Genomic DNA, 24701 nt, shown 5'->3' with positions numbered 1-24701 from the left:
GATCATTGCACTATTATACGTCCCGATAATCGTTTCCGGAGTTTTATTTTTATCAATTTTGAGCTGATTAACAATTTTTCAGTTTTTGTTTAAATTAATAAAAAATAACCGAACAAAAAACATGTATTTGTCAATATTTGTATCAAAGTAGTAACTCCTTAATTTTTGTTCACAAATAAATAATAAATCCTGAAAAAAAGAAAACCCTCTAAACTGCACCAACTATAGAGGAATCAGTCTACTTAACATCGCCTATAAAATCTTCTCTTCCGTAATATGTGAACGTCTAAAGCCCATCGTCAACAACCTGATAGGTCCTTATCAGTGTGGTTTTAGACCAGGAAAGTCCACAGTTGATCAAATATTCACATTACGGCAGATCCTGGAAAAAACCCAAGAACACTAAATCGACACCCACCTTCTTTTCATCGATTTCAAGGCCGCATATGACAGCATCTATAGGGACGAGCTGTATAGAGCCATGTCTAGTTTTGGCATCCCTGCCAATATCGTCCGTTTGTTCAGGATGACTATGGAGAATTCACGCTGCTCCATAAAGGTTGGAAACAACTTAACAGAACCTTTCGATGTCAAAAAAGGTTTTAGACAAGGTGATGCGCGGTCATGTGATTTTTTTAACATCGTGCTTGAAAGAATAGTGCAGAGCTCACACGTCAACACTACAGGCACTATCTTTCAAAAGTCTATCCAATTACTGGCATATGCTGATGACATTGACATAATCGGAAGAACTCAGCGCTGAGATCAAACGCAGAATAACTCTTGCTAACCGCTGTTTCTTTAGACTAAGAAAGCAATTGAGTGGTAAAGTCCTCTCTCGAGGGACCAAAGTATTGCTATATAAGACCCTTATCATTCATCCCCTTCCTTCTATACGGTGCAGAAGCATGGACCATGACAAAAGCGGATGAAAGCACCTTGGGTCGCTTCGAGAGAAAAGTTCTTCGTGTGATCTACGGTCCCGTATGCATCGAAGGGGATTGGAGGAGAAGATGGAACGACGAGCTGTACGGGCTGTACAGCGACGTAGATTTAGTCAGAAAGGTAAAAGTCCAACGACTAAGATGACTGGGTCACGTAGAGTGCATGGAAATTTCGGCCACGAAAGTCTTCGAATCCGCACCCACAGGACAGCGCAGTAGAGGAAGACCACGGATCAGGTGGCGCGCACAAGTGGAAGGTGACCCCACACAACTTGGAGCGTGAAACCGGAGACATCTAGCTAGGGACCGAGCTAGATGGAGAAGTTTGTTGGGTGAGGACCTAGTTCACACTGGACTGTAGCGCCACCTTTAGGAAGTAAGTAAGTAATAAATAATAAGACAAATAACGAGAAAGTTTACTTCTTGGAAAATTAAAAAATAGCCTTATTTCACTTTTTAAGAGTGATCATAGCCCAATAGGTTGGGTAAGGTTAAAGTTGCTTCTTCTAAGCTCAATGAAAACAGTTTTTAACGTGAAATAATGATTATGGTTATATGATTAAGATCGTTAAAGGTCGTTAAGACGAATTTTCCTAGGTAATTCTTTTTTTTGAGCTAGAGCATGGGATGTACAGAGAAGGTGAAGAGAGGTTTCCTCCTCTTCCTCATCCATAAAGCTTCTGCAAAAGCAATTTGAGAATATGCCAAGCCGCGTGGTGTGGACAGAAAGCGGATATGACACCTATTATAGAGCCTATATGCGATCTGCTAAGATAAGATTGCAAGCACCTTGAGTGCCTAAAATCTAGTGCAGGCTGAATATTTTTTGTTGACCTGACATTTACCCTCCTTGTGCGTCCTGCACAAGCAATAGTTTACATGCAGTATTAGCCAAACGTGGTAGAATGGGTTCTACTGTACGATTTCTGGCAAGTTCAACTGCCTTCTGGAATGTCGCTATGGTCTGGCTGTTGTGTCATCTTTACAAGAGGTGATCGATAGTTCTGGACTGATATAGAGACAGATTCTTGAGATTTGATCTCGACCTAACTATCTAAGAAAATTCGGCTATGAGATGTTGATATCACGTTTTTTTTTAAAACAGCAAAAGGCTTTTATTATAACTTAGAGTTACAAATGGGACACTCCTCAATGATTGGGAAGCCGGAATGAGGGACTTAACTTCAGTCGTTTAGAGTAAACCCTTCCACCAACCCCTTAACTTGCTTCCGATCTGTTTGTGTAAAAGTGGACTGACTCATCTTCCAGGAAAGCTCTATCCTCCCAGATGGAACTGAAAATATATAGAAATTTGAAGGTTTCTGTTGAACTGCAGTTGGGGATGGTGAAGTCTGTGCGCCTTGGATGTAATTCTAAATAATTAGCCTCATAAGAAGAAATCAAAATTTAATAATTCGCAGTGGACAAATGGCAGTAAATAGGACACTGTTAAGGGACCTGTATGACAAGTTAAGCTGAATTTTTGAAATAAATGTCATCAGCATGGTCAGCGTTAGCTATGTATTATAAGTTCACTTATTGATGAAGCTTTAAATGACCTTTATCCCTTAACACCATGAAATAGGCAAAGTCCTGAATGAACTCCTCCATGAAATTTTTGTATTTTGTTTCAAATTATTTTGCACACTTTATGAAAGTTATTTGGAAGTTAAACGATTCAAAATGAATTCAATTTGAAATACAGAACCATCGAAACTTTCCTTGAATCTAAGAAAAAACACCCTATACATTGGATAGCTATTTTATATTTTATGTAAAAAAGTTATATTATTTATTGATAAGTTTAACCACTTTCTCAAAGGAACCCAAGAGCACACATTAAAAATATTGAAAACCATTAAGAAAAAATTGCTTATTCATTTTCCTTTTGTGGGTTTTCATAAAAACAGAGATTTACGAGAGGAAAAATGAGCTGATATAGATATCAACTCTCCTAAAATTTCTAACCTTGGATTTATAAATTATTGAAATTATGTACTCTAACTCTGAAATAATCACCATGCCATCTTATTTAAAAAAGACTTATTTGATGATGACCTTAATATTTCTTCCAAATTTTCCATTCGATTTTTGGGTTTATTTCATACAAGAAGCTAAGAACTCTTTATCAAAATATACACATATGATAAACCTTCCCCCTATGAAAATATCATATCCTTTCTAGACCATTTTGAATATGTGTAAATTCTAATCCTACATTCATAGAACTCATCATAATTCTTACTGTAACTCAATAGAACCACATCATCGTTGTAGTAACACAAAGTTTCCTTTACAATTTATATTTCTTAACGAAAATTGTTGTCAATTCTAAATCTTATACAATTTAAATTTAATTTTATCTCTTGGCTTTGACTAAAACTTGTATAGTATATCCTTTATAGTGTGTAGTGTATAGTTTATGCAGGCAAGGAGCAAATCCTTCAATTTGTCATAAATACGTTATGAACCAGACCGAAATTAGGGCACAACCAGTTGCAATGAATCTTTAGACTTTCCATATAAGACGGGGCTTGCATACACAAAACACATTAAATCCTTGTTGCAATTGCAATAGACCAAATCCTGCATTTGATAGTCAACAAATAAATAAACAAATGCTAACACATTTCAAATTCGAACAAACAGTAGGAATATGGCTATGAACAGGGTGGGTCAAATCAAAATACAAAAACTATAATTTATTTTTGTTTATTTTCTTGGGAGATTTGCTAAAATGAACAATGCATATCATTTTAGAAAGGTGTCAAAAGAAAGATCATTTTCTGAAGCTATGCTTAATATATTTCTATTCAATATTCATTTATAATTTGTTGGAAAACTTAACTTTTTATTATAACAAAAATATAAAATTCTGGGAAAGTAGTACTTCAAAAGAAATGGTTTGTGGTTGTATGGAAAGTAATCAAATGCACAAACCATTTAATTCTATCAGTTACTTTTCCGGTGTTTCGTATATTTCTACTGCAATGTAGCAGGTATTGAGGCACTTACGAGTATAAGGAGGCGCTGCACAAAAAGACTAGAGATGTAAGTAGCTAAGTACAAAAAACTTTCCAAGGTACCAATTACGAAAAAATGCCTGTAAAGAACCTGAGAATATGGAAAGATCACTTCTCCAAATTATATAACGGCGAAGAAGAATCGAATTCCACACAATTCAACCTAGGCGACGCAGAACAACAATTTGGCCTACCCGGCCTGGACGAAGATAATTATGTCGAAACTGAAGTAGAATAAAGCTGCTGAAGCTGACGGTGGGCAGTGGGGCTTCAGGCCAGGAAAGCCCATCATTGGACAAATATTTATATTACGACAATTCTTGCAAAATCCAAGGAACTTCAAATTGATACCCAACATCTTTGATGGTGTAGTTGGTGCAATTCAGTGTGCCTCCTTTCTGAATTTGTTAATTCATTTTTAGGCAAGAGCTTTACAGAGCAATGTCTAGTTTTGGCATCCCTGTCAAACTTATCTGTTTGTACAGAATAACGATTGAGAATGCACATTGCTCAATCGAGGCCGGAAAAGATCTCACAGATGTACTTGATGTCAAAAAAGTTTTAAGACAAGGCGATGCACTGTCATGCGACTTTTTCAACATCGTTTTGAAAAGAAGTGTGCAAAACTCAACCTTCAACTCTAAAAGCACAATCTTCCAAAGGTCCATCAGGACATAAAGAACATAATTAAAAAATTAAAGCGTGACGTCAGTGGAGCGTTTCCTAGCATTGCGACCGAAAAGGAAAAGATGGGTCAATGAGGGCAAGACCAAGTATATGCTGTCGTCAAGAAATGAGATTGAACAATGACGGCCTCATTGACTGCTATAACTTTTAAGAAAGTTAAATACTTTATCTACTTAGGCACCGCAATAAATTCAGACTTCAACACCAGCTCTGAAATCAAACGTAGAATAACTCTTGCAAATCGCTGCTTCTTTGGACTTAGAAGACAATTAGGAGACGGTTGGTTGAGACCCAAGTCCGCCCCGGACTGTTGGGGTACCTTAAGTAGGTAGATCAAATTTACTTTGGGCCTCATTGGCGTTATTTAAATGTGACAAATACATTGCAAACTGAGCCGACTGCAAGAATTCGTCAACAATGTATTTTTTTGATATTTGATCTTTCCCTAACTGGAAGAAAGAAATGAGCAGGAGTCCTCGTACCTCATGGAAAAGAAAGAGCTTCACCGCAATGTGCACCGTAACAAGCGTTACTACATCACGCATTGGCGAAAGAAGCAGAAAATGCTGCAAAAAAGTGCGACAGCAGGAACGTTTACAGAATAACCAAAGAGCTGACCAGTGTACACAGCAATATCTGGTGAAAGAAGAAGACGGTACTGTGACAAGTTCGGTGGATGTGCAAGTCAGAAGGTGAAAAGAACACTTTTTCTTGGTTTTAAACCGAGTGTTTGCAAACAACGTGCAGCCTTCTGAACCACCTGAACAAACTAATCCTCAAATCCACACCCAATAAAGATGAGATCGTTGCCACAATTAAAGCACTTAAGAACAAGAAGGCAGTATGACTTGATGGAATTTTGGCAGAGGTTAACGTTATCAAGCCAACTGCTTCTTTCGCTCATAAAAGAAGCCTGGACCACGGAAAGCTTCCCCCAATGAGTGGAAGAAGAGAAATATCGTCAAGCTCCAAAAAAAGGAGATCTAACAAAATGCGAAAACTGGAGAGGAATTTGCGTTCTACCTGCCATTGCCAAAAAAAGTAGACAAAGTAATGCTAAAACGCATCAGAGAACAACTTGAGGCCACACTCAACAAGCAGGATTCCGCGCTGGATCCTCCTGTATTGATCATATCAACACCCTGTGGATCATTATTAATCTTCCGATGCCAAGTTGGGTCACCCATCACCCCACTACTTTTTATAAAACCTCAAAATAATACTTTTCTCAGTTTCTTTTAAAGTACTCGAACTTTAATAAATTATAATAATAGATTTTCAATTTCAGTACTGTTTTTCTATAAAAGGTGGTGGGACGATGAACAACTGCAGATTTAATTCACTAAGGAATGTTAACGGTGCGTTCAATAATTGATCACCTCTACAATTGCTGTTCATTGACTTCAAGAAGGCGTTACAAGGCTTTGCGTAGAAAAACTAATTGCAACATGCGATGGATCCAAGTGTCACCTTCCTGTTAATTGTACGTAGTCAGAGGATTTTGAAATCCTAAGCGGAGTCAGACATTGCTGTATTCTGTCACCAATATTGTTTTTATTGGTGATAAGCGATGTACTGCGCGCAGCTTTATCAAGTAGAAGAGGGATCCAATGGAGCTGACGATGTTTGCTTTCAAGTGTGGGGATAGAAGCAGAAGTCGTGTGGTAAAACAAAAATGATTACCTTCGGAATCCGACCATCCTTTTAAATAAATATTTACTCGCAAACGGTGGAAAAAGTGCGGACCTTTCAATAATTTGAAAGTTTGTCTCCATCGAAGGCAAAACCAAACATGACGTCATCTGCCGAATCGGCAAAGCAAAAACGGCTTTCAGTATGCTGTCGAAAATTTGGATTAAAAACTTTATCAGCTTAAGAACAAAGCTACAAATGTTTTGCACAAATGTCGAATCTGTACTAAAGGTTACCTTAACAGATGAGGTACTTCATAGAAGGAAAGCCCAGGAACCTATAGAACCTATAATACGAAAGCATAAGTGGCATTGGAAGTAACCTTCGAAAAGGTAACGACTTCATTTCAGCAATGCTGTGGAATCCGCTCACACAAGAAGGAAGAAGAGCTGGATGATCGAGAATCACAAGGAAAAAGTTTGAGGGAACTGTACCATATTTCTGGAAACTGGTGTAGTAGATGCCCTATGCCCCTCAAGGGGTTTCCAACGGACTTAACAGGTCTGAGGATCTATGTAAGTAAGTAGGTGGAAGAACTTGTACCGCCCGAACTAAAGCGGATGTGGAGCGCATTTCGTTCAAGTTATGTTGAAAGCCCAGAAACATCAAAAATAAGACGTTCTGGTCAACTCGTTGTGCTCCGCAGTTTCTTACAAAAAGTTCAAATACTCGAGTTGCGGCTTTTTCCATGCAAAAATTAATCAGGTCAAGATTTGAACCTAGGATATCCTCAAAAATCTATTGTGTCCGTGAATTTGGGTTGACCGAATATAGTTCACCAAAATTAACGTTCTCCAGATTTAACTGCATTGGAATTCCCTCTGTGAGTAATCTGAAATGTACAATGTATGTAAATATCATTGTCCGAAAAACTTCTAGCTTTTTTACACACTGATCCCAAGAACTAGTGTACTCATTTGAAGGACTGTATATTATTAAATACAAGGTCATCGCCACGACGAAAAATTACGCGGCCAGGAAATGGCTCTTGCAATCTCTTGTGGCATGTGGCACCGTGTTGTTGAAACCACATATTTTCTAAGTCGCTTTCTTTAAAAGCAAGCAAAAAAAGTCGGTTATCATATGACCATAAAGCTCCAAATTGTCGGTGACAATCATTTCACCGTCGTTTTGGAAGAAGTAAAGAAAAAGAGTCACCAAACTGTGACTTCTTGTAGATATAATGGTTTAATTTGTTTAACAACTTAATTTGACACATGTCAAATTCCAGCCCCATTCTTTTGGAGTCACTAAATGTATAACCAGTTACTTAAATCGTTCTTCGTGATTCTTAAACAAATTATTAGTACAAAACTTAAATCTTTAAAAAAATAATATCTCTTTAAATTATGAAATTACTTTTGACACACCCTGTATTTACATACTTATATTCTTAGGTTGATATAGTGCAGTAACAGAGTGAAAAATTAAATTTTCAATTCAAACAATGAACATTGAAATGGTTGAGTTAACAATCATTTTGGGTCAATGGTTTTACATCGCAAATGGACCAAGAGACAAAACCACTTTTCAACGTTTTGTTCCTTCTCCGTTATTGTCGTCCTTTGTCCACCGAAATATACATTTTGAATGTTATGGAATGAAAGATTTAAAGAAGATAACACACAACACCAACAAAAATAAAAACGAAATAAAGAAGGAAATTTAAATAGATACACAGAAGTATGTATTTCTGTAGATCTACGTGCCAACAGAGAGCGAGAGCCAGGGACCAAACCAAAGCCCAAACCCAAGCTCGAGTATTCCCTGGCAGGATCCCCTCAGCAACGGTTACGGCTACGGCTACGGCAACAGAAACTGCTTCTGCTATGGCTTCCTCAACCATATTAACCGAGTGTCACTGGTATTGTGCTGACAAATTCATAATCTTCCAATTTAGTCCTTGATCTGGATACAACTCAAAAATAGAGCATGGCTAAAACGACTGGTGTACTCTACAGTGTACAGTATACACTATACAATGTACCGTGTACCGTATAGAGTGTACACTACGACTCTTTTATGACTAAATGGAGTTAAAATGTGTATGACTGTGAGTATGAGTGTTTGCACAAACAAATTCAAAGGTCTCAGCACTGTGGGGCTCTGGTATAGAGAGATACTGTTTGAGTAATACCCTCCCGGCCGGTATATTATATTTCCCAAGTCACAGAAATACCACACCCACTGAACTGCCATCACAGCTCACCCGCCTATAACATGAAACAACCCAAATTGAATGGATTTGAAACTCGTATTATATGGGAAAGACGAAAACTATGGAAAATTAGCAAGCAAAGTCACGTAGGCTTTCGGCTCTCGGTTCTCAGTTCTCAGCTCATGGCTACACCTCATCCAACACACCCACTCACCCCCACCTATCAGCTATACATAGCTCTGTGTGATTTACGTTGCCTGGTGGCGGAAATTAGGGACCACATTGACAGAAACCATGGCTGCGTACTCTCATAGAGCTTCGGCCTCAATTATTATTCTGTATTCATTGCAGCGTGGATATTTTCTCGATTTCGTTTCTTTTTTGCTGCAAACTTTGCTACTGTGACATATATGTATTCTCACAACGATAAAATTGACGAAAACCTTCCCATACCCCCCTGCACACTTAATGTTTTATGAATGGTTTCTTCAGCTGATCGATTTGGGACACTCTGGCGTATGCGTAACCTTATTTTGTATAAAAATAAACGAATGAAAATGTTTACCTTTTCTTAAGTTGTTGCTATGTAGGAAGAAGTCTAGAAGAGGGTAAATTGAGTTTGTCAATTTGTATTTCCTTGAGCTACAAGAAACACCAAATATTTAAATGATAATACGAAATAAATACAACACTGTATTTTATCGAACAAACATCTTTTTTAAAAAGTAGTATATGTTGTGTGCTTCTGAAGACCTTTCAGAATCTGACCATTTGCATCTAAATAACTGTGTAAAAGTATTGATTAAAAAAGGTTTTGGGGTTTTCTTATCAGAATTTTAAAGTCTATTAATTAATTTTGGTAGGGGCAACACCCCATTTATACGGGTTCATTATGTTACTTAATTTATCTTAAAAAACTAAGTAATTCATGCAGCTAAAGAGGAGGCTGTTTAAATGGAAACCTTGGAAGAAGGTTTAAATAGGAATTCTTTACATTAAAAACGAAATCGTTTAAGTTTAATTTTATCCATAAGAGTTATGGTAATTGGAACATTTTGAGAGTCGAATATTTTTCAAGTTGCTATGTTTTGTGTTTAAGAAGAGATTTGAACAGTTAATAGAGCCTGAAGATATGGATCTACAAGACGTTTGTATGAAATCTCTCCTCGTTCTTTCACAGTTTTGAGATTACTTAATTGAAGGTCTTGATATGGTGGTAGGGTTAGAAGATGGTGCTTAAATTGGCCTTCAAGAGCAAATCGAATGAACATCTTTAAACGCTGCAGGAGCATTCTGTGCCGAGCATAGAGTGATGGAGTACCGCAAGAGTTAAAAAATTTACTTGGTCTATATAAGCAAGCCACACAGAGACAGAGACACTATAAAGGTCTCGATGAATTATTTGAAATAAAATACCAACGTGTTGATGAAAACCTAAGTGTCGTTAACGTAAAGTAAAGGAATATTTATACATCATTTGCATTTCGTTTATGTTGATGATTAAAAAGAGAGGACCTAAGTATCTACCTTGGGGAACCCCTGAAGTAAGAAGAGTAGAAAAGATCAACATGAGTAAAATTTAAGGACGCTCTGATCTAAGTAAAAATAAAAGTGTACCTCTTGAAAAAAAGGTTTAAAAAAAAAATAAGTGGAAATTTTTAGGGCTTACATCAACTGCGTTTAATTTTTCTAAATTCAAGAGAACCAACAGGCACAAATTCTACAAGAAATGGTTAATGTTTGTTGTAATAAAAATTTCAAAATAATGTACAAAAGCTTTCAAATATTTTTAGAGTATAGGCAACCCAGTTTTGAGATTCATCAAAGAGTTAAAGTCAGTTTGTAAAATTATTGATTATTGATCTTTCAGTAAAGATTTAAAAAGTGGCGTATTTTAATAGAAGCCATATTTTTTAAGGCTGCCAATTATTTAGCTTGGCCAAATCACCTTATATTTATTTACCTAACATTCAACAGTACTTGATTTTCACGTTATAAACGAAAGCTGTGAAGACGACCGTAATTTATCTGTGGAACGTGTTCTGTGATTGACTATTGTTTTGTATCTAAAAGCTGGATCTCCCATTTGGATAAATCTGAAGAAGATGTTAAAAAATTCTTCGATCACATGCTCAGATCGTGACGAAACAGCGATTTTGGGATTTTCTCTTTTACCGAAATTTCATTATAATGACCGCAACAGCGACATATCTCAGTGCAGTATAAACAGACAGTGTTTGGCAGCAAGAAATCTTCCTTTTGCTTGCCTTTAGTTATTCAGAACGTCAGAAAACATAAACTTTAAAGCCCTGTATGCATCTGGAAATAAAAATAATAAAATATTGAATCAATAAACAATGCTAAAAACGCAACTGATTTCTGGAAAGCAGTGACGCTTTTAAGTGGAAAGACGACTTCTCTCTAGCTCTGCACATAGACCTTCTTTAAACACATTTTTCGAGTCTTCTTAACACAACTGAAATATCGCCTACAATGCAATATGCAACCCCTTTAATAGCCAATGAAATTCTTGGTTCTCCACTTTCTGCATACGAAGATGAAGTAGCTATACAAATCTCTAAAGACAGCAAATCTCCTATGGAGGACAGAATACTTTTTGAATTTTATATGATAAAATAATATCAGTTATCAGAGCAATGTATACAAAACACGTGGAAAACAACTTTCTTTCAGACCTCAACGGGACCTAAGCAAGAATGAGATTTAAGCTTGCTACTGTTCAGTCTTAACATACACGATATAGTGGAAAATCCATTCCTGGTCTCATGTATACTGACGATATAGTCTTCCTGGCCGAATCTATAAACGGAATGCCTTCAGTTCTATTGAAAAGTAGATTTCAGAAATAGATTCAGTTAATTTATCTAAGTCCAAAATAATAATATTTAGAACAATGTGGAAAGGGACTTTTCAAGAAGAAGTCGTAGAAATAGTTAAGGAGTACAAGAATCTGGGCATATTGATTACCTCGAACCTGAATCTTGACAGAAACCTTCAAGCTAAATTTAGCGGAAGCTAAGCCTGCAATATGTAACGTGTTGATAAGCTCTTTTTTGAGAAATGTAGTTTTACTTGTTGCTAAATACAAAATGTTTCGAGCTGCTACATGTAGGTACTGGATGCATGTCGTTCGATGCAGTGAAAAAGTTCCTTCGTTTTTTTCATCAAAAGCACCTTAAGGCTGCCGAGTATGACACTCAACTATATGCTGCACCTAGAAACAGGAAACTTGGATACTCTCAAATTACACTTTAATTATGTATGGCAAGAATTATGGAGATGTGAGAAAACAGGATTCCAAGACTTATGCTAAGTCACATTGTTAGTTCGAGAGGAGCATGCGTAGGTGAGTGGTATAAAATGGCGAACGATTGCTCAACAATTTTTTCAATATCAACTGGAGATAGCCGTTCTTCGTTAAATTCGCGATTTTGTGATTTGTTAATGGAAATCGGAAACAGAATGTACGATGGTTACCACTATCAGTGTACAAACCGAATATGCCCTCTCGGTTGTAAACAAATGGACTAGGAACTGTGGGCTAACAGTCAATCCATCTAAAACAGAACTAGTGCTACTTACTAACAATACTAGCCTATGGTAATTTGGTATGGTGAAAAGCTTTAGGAAAGAGCACGAACCTGAAAACTTTGACAAAAATTCAAAGACTTGCGTGCACTCGCATTACGGGAGCAATTAAATCCACTCCCACTGCGGAACTGGAAGTTATGCTCAATCTAATTCCCCTAGACCTCCTTGTTCAAGAATTTGCTGCCAAAAGTGCCCTGAGACTTAGTCAAACTAAAGTCTGGATAAACAGTTCGATAGGACTTACCCAGTTCCTTTATTAAGTTATGGGTCATAGTACTACAACAGACTATAAAATACCCGAACTTGATTTTCATAAACCATTCCAGGCTGCCATCCCAAGCAGAGAGGAATAGATAGATAATATACTCCAGTGATTCGTCAATAGCTATCTATGTATATTGCTGGCTCTAAAATGGACACTGGTGTAGGGGCAGGCTTCTATTTTGAAGCTCTCAAGATAACCACCTTGCTTAGGTTTCCAAACTACAGTAGCGTCTTCCAAGTGGAGGTCCTGGCAGTGACAACAGCTGCTTAAAAGATATCAATGATGGCGATACCACGAGCTGATATCACCTTTTACATTGACATCCAAGCGGCAATAACAGCGATTACTGCAACAAGCTGCCGCGAAGAGCTTAAGGTTCTTTGCTCACAGCACAACATTAGAGTCTGCTTGGTCCCAGGCCGCAGCGATATACTATAGGCAACGAGAAAGGCGATGAATTAGAAGATTAGGGTCAATGCTTGACGTAAGCCAAGCTCAGCTAGTAAGCACCCCTAACTGTTATTTAAAACAGGAAGTCTCAAAAAGAATAACTATCAAGGCCGGTGAAAGGTGGAACCTTTTTGACAACTGCGGCACTACAAGAAAGATGGGGCCCTGTTTTAACAAACAAAGAACGGAAAGAATTATGCAGCTACACAATAGATCACTTCGATCTCTTGTAAGCATAATCACCGGACGTAATCTGTTAGGTTATCATATGAAAAAGATGTGAAACAGTTCAGATAATCTATACAGCGGATGTGGTGTGAAAAGTTCTTGGCAACTATTTCTTCGGGGATTTAGAAGAACTTTCTAGTACTCCAGGTACGATTGTTTGAGTGCTTTACGATACAGAACTTTTTCCAGATCCTTCTACCATTTATGTTATCAAAACGAAGCATAAGGCTTGAATATTGCAGGTTACATCCACAATATGATTTTAGGATTTAGTCCTCTGAAGATCCATTTGCATAAGTAGTATGCGATCTGAACTTTTTGGATCTCTCTGTTATTGAGGAAATTAATTAAAACTATCATATAATATAAAACCGCAGAAGACCAAGGTAATCCCAGAACTTGTATTTTAGCTAAGAAACATTTAAAAGGTTTCTTATGTCCAAATATTAGCACTCCCGATGTTACAGTGGTCAGATTTGAAGATTACAATACACACGGTTTTACTCTGCCCATAATGCACCATAAACTTCGGAGGAGGTGTGCAAAATCATAACCGAAGTTAACATCAAAAAGGCAAACCTTCTGATCGGAGGCGACGCAAATGCTCGGCATACCCTTTGGGGAAGTTCTGTGATCAATGAACGAGGTGAGTCACTTTTTGATTTTATTATTGAAAATAATATGACCATTTGTAACAGAGGCAATACTCCCACTTTCGTTTTTCCGAGCTCGGAAAATTATGATGGATGGGAGGATGTGCTTGATGTTACTTTGGTAAACAACCGTAATTTATTAGTGGAGAATTGGAGAGTTTCCCCTTTGAATTCGTTTTCGGGTCACAAGTGGATTCTTTTTCAAATTAATTTCAAGTCAAAAACCCTCCACCTTACAGAAATCCAAAAAGAACTGACTGGACGAAATTCAGTCAAATTGCGAATTCCAAACTAAGCAACTTACCGAATCTCACTGAATCGATAGGAGACCTTGAATCAAAGGTGAAAACCTTTGAAACTTCTATAAGTAAAGCTTTAAGAGTCTCTTGCCCAGTTATATATAGCCGTAACCTTCCTTCTTGGTGGAATGAAGAACTGTCCAGTCTTAGAAAAATGACGAGGATAATTTTCAATATCTGCAACAAACATAAGTTTTACAAACCGAATAAAGACTCTCTTAAAATTTACAAGCAATCCCTGTCATCAGCCAAAAGGCAAAAATGGAAAGAATACTGTCAATCAATCGAAGACATAAAGGACTCCGCAAGGCTCAGCAAAGTTTTATCGAAGGAACATTGTAATCCTTCATTTCTAAAAAAGCCTGATGGAACCTGGACAGCCTCTCCAGCCGAATCTCTTGAGCTACTGATGAAGACTCACTTTCCGGGTTGCGAGAGTGATAACCCCGAATCGCTTGAAACCATGTGGAGCAAGTCAATTCCGTTGTAACCAGAAAAAATATTTTGTGGGCCATCAATACTTTTTCTCCATATAAATCCCTAGGCATGGATGGCATACTGCCATCAAAACTTGAATGATGTGGCAGCTCCATGGCTGGAACAAATTTTCAAAGGATGTCTCCTCCTCAAAGATGTGCCCATGTCGTGGAGACAGGTCAAAGTAGTTTTCATCCCGAAAGTGGGTAGGCGAGGTTACGAATCCGCGAAGGATTTCAGACCAATAAGCTTAACATCTTTTGTGCTCTAAACCTTTGAGCGCATTCTTGATTAATATATTAGAGAAATCCTAGTTGGACGACCTCTCGAAAGCTCTCAGCATGCTTATCTTAAGGGCAAATCTATGGATACTGCCCTCGATGAGGTAGTTCGTACTGTAAAACAAACAATCCATTATAAAGAATTTACTCTTGCCACCTTCCTAGACATAGAAGGTGCTTTTAACAACGTCCTTACAACGTACTTCCATAGAAGAAACTTAAACAAAACCCAAACTAAAACCAAAATGCGGCAGTCAGGCAGCTGTCAAAGCCATTAACTCGGCCATATCCTCATCTAAATTGGTCCAGCGATGTCGCGATGAGCTTGCAAGCCTGAATATTAACCTCGGTGTCACCCTGATCTGGGTTCCGGGCCATAGTGGTATCGTGGGAAATGAACGGGCTGACGAGCTAGCAAGGCAAGGATCGGCCCTTCATAGCTCACTTGCGGAAATGGTTAACATTCCTCTTGGTGCTATGAAAGGTAAAATAATAAAACCCGTACAAACGATCTTCTAAGCAGGCCAAGGTAAGACATAGCCAGGATTGTTGCGGTTTGTACCGGACATTGGCCTATAGGAGTTCTTGCAGAGAAGTTGGGTATCTCTTACAACACCTTTTGCCGTAGCTGTAGAGAAAGTGAAACGATAATCCATTTCCTCTGCAAATGTCCTGCTTTGGCAAACACTAGAATGAAATACTTTGGAAAAGCATTCTTTCACGAACTTGATGAGCTACCTGAGACAAAGATTAGAGACCTAATCTTTTTTCTCAATGTGACAAAATGGCTCTAACATAATCGCTATGAAGCTTCTCTATAAATCTAACCCTTTCAATCAAAGTGAAACGAGTTTTTGGTATCAAAACGGCGCACTACAGCGCTAATTGGATCTCAGGCTAGGTTGCCTTGAGATCGCCATTTCTACATACCAACCTAGGCTTATTTCTCAGAGTATTGTTGCGGCACCACTCAATTTATTTATTTTAAATAATTTGTTGTTCTGGCATTAGAAAAGATTTAAATGTCAAAAATTGTAGAAACATATATTATTTATATAACAAACATATATTATTTATATATTATTTATATAATATAATACCAACCTCTTTCCAATAGCTATCTTATTTCGATAAAAGAAAAGATTGGAATTTCTTTTTTAAATTTCACAGAGTCTTAATATGTCGTCAAATCTTCACTACTCTTTATTAGTTTTTTGGTCTATATAAAGAATGCAGTGTGGGGCAGAAAATAGAATTATTCAAAACTTTCTAAAACCAAATCACAAAACGCGCCTTCTCAATAATTCCCAATTTTGAAAGTTATGTGTGTATTGTACAATGTTTTGTCTTTTGAGAGATGACAATGTTATGTCATACACATGTACATTTCAGAGTACATGATGTGTGTACTATTACTACACATGCATGGTGGTTTTTGAATAAACGAATTTATTCCTTTTCAATCACATTTCCTTCTATTCTATTCGAGATTTCAGAATACCATAAATTCATCTCTGTCCTCTGTGCTTATTTCCGTCACTTTTAAAATCGAAATCCTAAATTGTTCAATAAACTCAATACGTACTCATATAGAGACTTCAAACTAAAACCAACTTCATACCACAACAAACTCTTTGTTTAGCTATTGTTGTTTGAAAATGTACGACTATAGCTGTCGCCAATGACTGACGATTGACGAGTGATGACTGACGATTGACGACGACAACAATGGCAAAGTAGTGGCAGCTTCACCGACGAAACCAACTTCGACAGCAACTATACCAAAAATCCAAACCCAAATAACGACCATACCGAACGCTAACTTGATGAAATCAGTTCCTCAATTTCCATTACACGTTTCGAAATTGTATACCGATAGCAATTTAAAGTTTTCAATTAACTTTTCTCCTCACTTTCCTTCATACTCCACATAGAACCATGGAAAAAAGGTACTTTTGAATTTTGAAATGAAAGACTCCATCATGATGAGGATGATGATGATGATGGTAGTGATGGTGGTGATGGTGATGAAGATGATGATAAGGACCAAGACTCACACCCTTCTTAATTTTTCATTTCTTTGGTTTTGTGCGAGTTGTGAGTGTTTTTTAAAATCTGACCAACAAAATTTCGAATTTATACGACTACGAGTAATATAGACTTGAAGTAGTCTCAAGTTAAAGTACCTGAACTTTGATTGAAGTAAATTTAATACGACGACCAACGACGATGTGTATTTATTTTATTGTTTTTAATTTTGTATTTTTTTTTGTTAGTTTATTTCTCATCTCGGAGGAAATCAATTATTGAATTCCTTTAAAGAAAATGAAAGTTAATTGAAAGTTGAGTCAAAGCCTTGGGCGGATTTAAAGAAGGTGGTGACGATGATGATGTGAGGTTTAATAACAATTCATTAAAATTGATGATGAAAAGTAACAAAATTAAGAATTAATATGGAAAGAAAGATTGTTTTCGATATTTAAAATAAATATTTATGTATGAATTTTGTAAATTGTGTTATTATTAAGTTTTGGAAAGATGTTTCCGAGAACCTTGGTTTTAGGTATGAGGTTGGTGTACGAGTATTATTAAGTTTAAAGTGTTATGTTAGCCTAAGGTAGACTAATTTAATATTTTACAGTGAGGACTTGAAAAACATTGACATTGTTTTTAAACTGGAGCATTGTATGTATATAAACGTTTTTAACATTATTTTTATATTTTTTTTTTTAAATAAATGGTGATTTTTTTGAGGTTAGGATTTTCATGCATTAGTATTTGACAGATCACGCGGGATTTCAGACATGGTGTCAAAGAGAAAGATGCTCAGTATGCTTTGACATTTCATCATGAATAGACTTACTAACGAGCAACGCTTGCAAATCATTGAATTTTATTACCAAAATCAGTGTTCGGTTCGAAATGTGTTTCGCGCTTTACGTCCGATTTATGGTCTACATAATCGACCAAGTGAGCAAACAATTAATGCGATTGTGACCAAGTTTCGCACTCAGTTTACTTTATTGGACATTAAACCAACCACACGAATGCGTACAGTGCGTACAGAAGAGAATATTGCGTCTGTTTCTGAGAGTGTTGCTGAAGACCGTGAAATGTGGATTCGTCGCCGTTCGCAGCAATTGGGTTTGTGTTATTCGACCACATGGAAGATTTTACGCAGAAGATCTTGGTGTAAAACCGTATAAAATACAGCTCGTGCAAGAACTGAAGCCGAACGATCTGCCACAACGTCGAATTTTCAGTGAATGGGCCCTAGAAAAGTTGGCAGAAAATCCGCTTTTTACCGACAAATTTTGTTCAGCGATGAGGCTCATTTCTGGTTCAATGGCTACGTAAATAAGCAAAATCAATATCAAAAGTTGGATGTAAAGGAATTATTGCTCAGACAATAGATTCATTCAAAGAAAAAAAAAACTACTTTACAATTTTTAGTCTCAAAATGCTTTACATAGTGTTCTTTAAAACTAAAAGCCCTTAAGTTGTTTTAGCTATTTATCCTTTTTTTAAATATTCTGTTCACAAATCATTTTAAGTTTTTACCCTGGTTGATAAATCTTTTAAACAGGAAAGATATGACTTTTTGTAATATACAATGATTTTGGTAAGGTATCTTATTAAGGTGGCGCTACAGTCCTGTGTGAACTAGGGCCTCATCCAACAAACTTCTCCATCTAGCTCGGTCCCTAGCTAGATGTCACCTTCTACTTGTGCGCGCCACCTGATCCGCGGTCTTCCTCTACTGCGCTGTCCTGTGGGTGCGGACTCGAAGACTTTCCGATCTGGAGAATTGGTTTAGATGCGCTCTACGTGACCCAGCCATCTTAGTCATTGGACTTTTACCCTTCTGGCTAAGTCTACGTCGCTATACAGCTCGTCGTTCCATCTTCTCCTCCACTCCCCTTCGATGCATACGGGGCCGTAGATCACACGAAGAACTTTTTTCTCGAAGCGACCCAAGGTGCTTTCATCCGCTTTTGTCATGGTCCATGCTTCTGCATCGTATAGCAGGACGGGAATGATAAGGGTCTTATATAGCAACACTTTGGTCCCTCGAGAGAGGACTTTACCACTCAATTGATTTCTTAGTCCAAAGGTAAGGTATCGTTAGTTGTTTTTATCTCCAAAATTATTTAAAAAAGTATAATCGCTGTCAACTTTGAATGAATTCAGAGTTAATTTCAGCAACATTCGTGGGCTTAGAAAGAACTTCTGTGCCGCATATGTTTACACTGCAACAAACAGGCCATCTGTTTTGGCATTAAGTAAGGGTGGAGATTCTGATCATCATAAATGGGTATAGCTTAGTACCATTATTCTTTTTTCACCATGGATTAGCCGTACTTTTAAGAAATGTTGCGTTTTAAGATGTTGCGTTTTAAGATGTTGCGTATTACCGCCTCTAGGCACATCAGGACATTGCATCGTATCTACAAAATTCTCATGTCTAAAATTCTTCAGGAACCTTATCAGGTCACTATGCTTAGTACCGTTATTCTTTTTTCACCATGGATTAGCCGTACTTTTAAGAAATGTTGCGTTTTAAGATGTTGCCTATTACCGCCTCTAGGCACATCAGGACATTGTATCGTATCTACAAAATTCTCATGTCTATAATTCTTCAGGAACTTTATCAGGTCACTATGCTTCCTTGATAGAGACGTGAATTCCAACGCAGATATGGTTACAAATTTAATTCCTTGTGGAATGAGAAATTTTATCCCGAATAGGGTAAAATTTATCAAACCTAAAGAGAACTCATGGTTTTATTCAAGCTGTGAGGAGGACAACAGGATGAGGATGAGAGTTGTAAGTCAATAGGCCCTGATTCACAACAGACTGTTGCGCCACCCAATTTATTTATTTATAAGGAGGTAATTAGGATCAGAGATGTAAGTTTCCGCATCTATGCAGCTATCCCGACTGAGGAAAACCGCAATAAGTTCAAATAAGATAGAAATAAAGGCCAAAAATACTACAAATTTCTGGTCATTTGTAAAAAACGTACGACGAAACACCACGTCATCCTCGATTTCAACGCTTGTCCAAAATAAACTCCACTCCCTATGTGAGCTCGATCGATAAAACCAATTTGCTTACAGCTCAGTTTGCTGTTAATTCGACGTTTCCGGAAAGTGTCATGAGTCCTCCTGTTCTTGAGAGAGTAAATGATTCTATGGGACGAATCTTCTTTCGTACTCGTGCAAGTGCAAGAGTACTGAAAGGCCTTGACCCAATTGTTGTGAAGAGGTGTTATTCAACGTTGGCAAAACCACTACGTAACCTTTTTCATCTTTCCTACTCTTCAGGTCTCTTTCTGAGCAGGTGGAAAACAGCATTTATAAAGCCTGTCCTAAAAAGGCGAATCATCCTCCCCCTCTAACTATCGTCTAATAGCACTCACGTCCCTTCTTTCCAAGGTCATGGAAACGCTGATTAATCGTCCGCATAAGAAATATCTTGAAGAACGAAAGCTTCTTAATGACCGGCAGTATGGCTTTCGTAGCAATAGGTCCACTGGTGATCTCATGGTTTATCTCACCGAACAGTGTAACAAATTTTTACATCGTTTTGGAGAAAGTAAGATTATTGCACTTGATATTTCAAACCCTTCTTCGATGGGTTAGAAATTACCTTTCGGACCGTTCAATTTAGGTAGTGTTGGAAGGGTTTAAAACTGATTTTCACAAAATAAACACTGGTGTGCCCCAGGCTCCGTTTTGTCTCCGATGCTCTTCCTTATTTTTATAAATGATATTTGGTCTAAAACTTCTTACCCACTAAATTGATTCGCGGATGACAGTACCCTCAGCTTTTCATATTTGTTTTTAGATTCTTATCTTTGTCCTTCAGATGTGGAACTTCAATGGCAGCGTATGATAAGCTCATTAAATTCTGATCTCGACAGCATTGTACAATGGTTAATCAAAAACCGTGTAGAATTAAATGTTTCTAAAACTCAATACTGGCTCCTGTCGTTTAAGCGTAACATACCCACAATTCCGCTATTCATTAGTGGCACTTGCATCCAGGAAACTAATCAACTTTCAGTACTCGGTATGAATATCAAAGATCACCTTTTATGGAATGATCACAAATTCGATATTGCCAAAAATGCTGCTAGGTGCTTAGGATTTCTGGAACGCTACGGTGCAAAAAATGTTTCTGTCTGTAATTTACAGAGCCTTCTCCGTCCAAAACATGAATATAACGCACATATTTGGGCAGGTGCCCCTAAAACAAGTTTAATTATTTTGGACGGGATTCAAAAAAGAGTTTTAAAAATCATAGGCGATGGAACTATAACCGAAACAATTTCGTCACTTGAACACCGCCGCAATGTTTCATGCCTTTTGTTGTTCTACCTATATTTTTATAAAGAGTGCTTGGAGAATTAGCCAGTTGCATTCTCCCCCTCAAACAATTCAGCCGTAATACTCGTACTTCTAGGAATGAACATCAGTTTACCCTTGAGCTCAAATTCGGACGTGCTATCAAGTATAGATATTCTTTTTTTAACCGCACTTCGAGAATGTGGAATGCATTAACCAGCTCTGCTTTTTCCTATCATTTTGATATTCAAAACTTTAAGACCAATGTGCATCGGTATCTTTTCTTTAATCCTTCCCTATTTTCCTGAAGAGTTCGAGTGTTCAAACTTTAAACATGTTAAGGGTATTAATAACCCCTCGAGTGCCCGTTTATTATAAAAAAAAAGAGGCTGGGATGCGACCCACACTGATAACTTCCCATCCCATCTGTCGATTTGTCTTCCTTAAAAGTTTGTCTATATGTATTTTTACCAAATTTGCGCACTATTTTTGTAGATTTTATTTTTTATGAAAAAAACGGACTGTTGGATTTTTATATAAAAATTACTGAATATTAAAAACAATATTTTCTCTGAAATAAAATAAGTTTGAAGCCAATATTTTTAATTTTTGAAAAGCTATTTGAGCCAAAAGTAACTTTTTACCAAGTTTTAGTAGGTATTGTTTTTTTTAGAGTTTTATTTTTTGTAAAAAAACTGTCAATTCGAATTTTTTAAAAATTTTACCAACTGTTGAAAACAATATTTCTTATAAGATAAAATTAGTTTGAAAATTTTTAAAGAGATATTTGAGTCGAAAATCAATTTTTACCAACTTTTATACATTTTTTTTTAGGTTTTTATTTTTTGTAAAAAAAACTGTCAATTAGATTTTTCTCAAAATTTTATCAGATGTCAAAAACATTATCCTTCGTTGCACAAAATTGTTTTGGAGATGAAATCATATTTCAGTCGTAAAATGTTGGAGGTGACAAATTTTTTTTTCAGTTTTATTGATTTATAAAAAAACCGTTATATTGATTTTTTTCAAAAAATATACCTGTTTGGTACCACGTTACAATATATTTTATACAATTCAATTCAAGTCTCTATCGTTTTTGGTTCGTAAGATATTTAAGGTTAACCAAAATTTTCACCTTTTTTTCAAACTGCTATGGTAAAAAAACCACCCACGCAATTTTCTTGAGAGCCCTTTCTGCATCTTTCTGTCTTATTATCTGTTTAACAAAATTTATTTGAAGTCGATATCTCTTCTGGTTCTTGAGCTATGGACGACGAAAAAAACGTCGCGAATGTACGGACGTACGGACGTACAAACGTACGTACACACGCACGCACAGACATCTTTCTAAAAATCTTTTATTTCGACTCTAGGGACCTTGAAACGTGGAGAAATGTCAAAATTTTCAATTTGACAAATCGGACCCATTACAATAACTTCCTATGGGAACTTAAAAATTAATATATTTTATAAGTTATCCATTTTGAAAAGTAAAGGGCTCAAAATCAACATTTGTCAAACTAAGTTGTTAAACCAATTTGTTTCAATTTTAAATCTGAAATTAAATATATTTTAGAACTGCATCTCCATCTGCATCCATATAAAGTGAAGCTCACATAACAACTGAAGCCAATTGACCATTCACTACGCCGTAGATACGTCGATCGGGTGCTTGACCAACAAGTGGCGATTTTTGAACAACATTTTCTTCACTGACGAAGCACAACTCGGTGGTTATGTTAATAAACAAAATGTTCGTATTTGGGGTCATGAGAATCCTCAAGTAACTGACGACAGGCCATAACGTCCACAAACAGTCATTGTTTGGTTAGGAAGTGTGATTGGACCTTACTTTTTCGTAAACGATGATGGATTCATGTTGTTTCAACAAGACGGTGCCACATGCCACAAAAGTTGAGCAAATATGGCTTTATTCCAAGAGACATTTCCTGGCCGCGTAATCTCTTTACGTAATCTCGCGTCGTGGCGATATCAATTGGCCCCCATGATCTCGAAAGTCCGTGTTTATGCAGACAAACTTTTAACTCTTGAGTACTTAAAAACCAACATTCGTCAAGTAATGTCTGAGAAACCGCCCAATATGTGCAAAAAGTGGTCGAAAATAACCTCAAAAGAATCGATGCTTGGAACAATTTTGCGGGTGGTGTAAATGATGTAGTGTTTCACATGTAGTGTCAATGTTCAAACAATGTTCGACATTTTTTAAAACCACTGTTACTTCTAAGCCTTTACTTGAAGAAAAAAGTTATTAAAAATATCTCATAATCATGAAATTATTAGCCTTCAAATGAAACTGCATAAAAAATAGCATTATCGACAAAAAATCTTAATATCTTTTATCCTCACATGGGAGTTTTTGTGGACTTTTTGTCACTTGATAATAACAATTTTTTCAGTGTCAGTACCAAATTTCCTTGTTATGTGAATTATTCCGAAGTGAAATATTTATTTTGACTGGACTATAATTCAATTCTTAAGAGCTTTAACTTGCCAGCCCCGAAAGCAACAGACAAGATATAAACCTCGGAGTAAATTTGGTTTCTTTTAAATCTTGGAATGTAATCCTATTCGAAACATTATCATGGGGGATCAAATTACCAACAAATAAAAAAATCTTACATTTATCAGCTGTTATGGCTGTGACCCGTGTTGTTTACTCAAGGTAAGGACATGCATTACCAACTGTCCAAACGTTATAAGAAATTATAACAAGCTGATTTTACCTTCAGTTAATTTTAGAAAACAATCATCAAAATGAAATGATGGACTTTGTGAACTTGCTTCTCTCTTATCAAGTCCATACGACTCGAAGTTCTTAGAATTCATCTGGTTTTGCCCCCAAAATCACACAAAATATGATGAACATCGTCCTTTTCCAGTATTGCGAAGACTGTCAAGTCAAGGTTATTGGTAAAACGATAAAGTTTCAATTTGACCAAGCAAGAGCTTGCTAATGTTTACTTGACCTCATTTTCTTAAAAATACCAAGAGTAAGAGATAGATATAATAATACCTTATATAGCTCCCCTATACCTGAAGTCGGGTCACTAAAGTTCTTGGTCCAGTTCAAAAAGGTTAATTAATTATGAAAGAAATAGGACGAACCGAAGAGCAAAAAATCACCAACTAAGACTCTGAAATAAATAAGTTCTATAAACATAGAGCATGCGGAGCATCATACCCGTATCGGTGGCCGAACTTAATCAAGTCCACCATAACCCGCAAAAGTGCTTCATCATGCTTCCATGGCTTTTATGCACCTTAACCCAAACTCCTTCCATATAAGCATACAAATACACACATACACGTATATAAAAATATATGTATTTGACCAAACACAAGAAGCTTATCAAACTGAAACTTTTAATTATATTAATCTGCTGACATTTGCTTTCTTATATTTGTATACGTACGACCTTCAAAATCTTATTTCGTCAGTTTTATGTTTCGTCCTGTCATCGTCATCGTCATCGTCGTCGTCCTTGTAGTCCTTGCGTAGTCGTCGTATTAACTCTCTTGACACACAACAACTGTTAAGCAAATAAAATTGTTTTTTCGTTG

Source organism: Eupeodes corollae, chromosome 1 (genome assembly GCF_945859685.1).
Source record: "Eupeodes corollae chromosome 1, idEupCoro1.1, whole genome shotgun sequence".
In the NCBI taxonomy this organism is placed as follows: Eukaryota; Metazoa; Arthropoda; class Insecta; order Diptera; family Syrphidae; genus Eupeodes; species Eupeodes corollae.
This window is presented reverse-complemented; position numbering follows the sequence as displayed.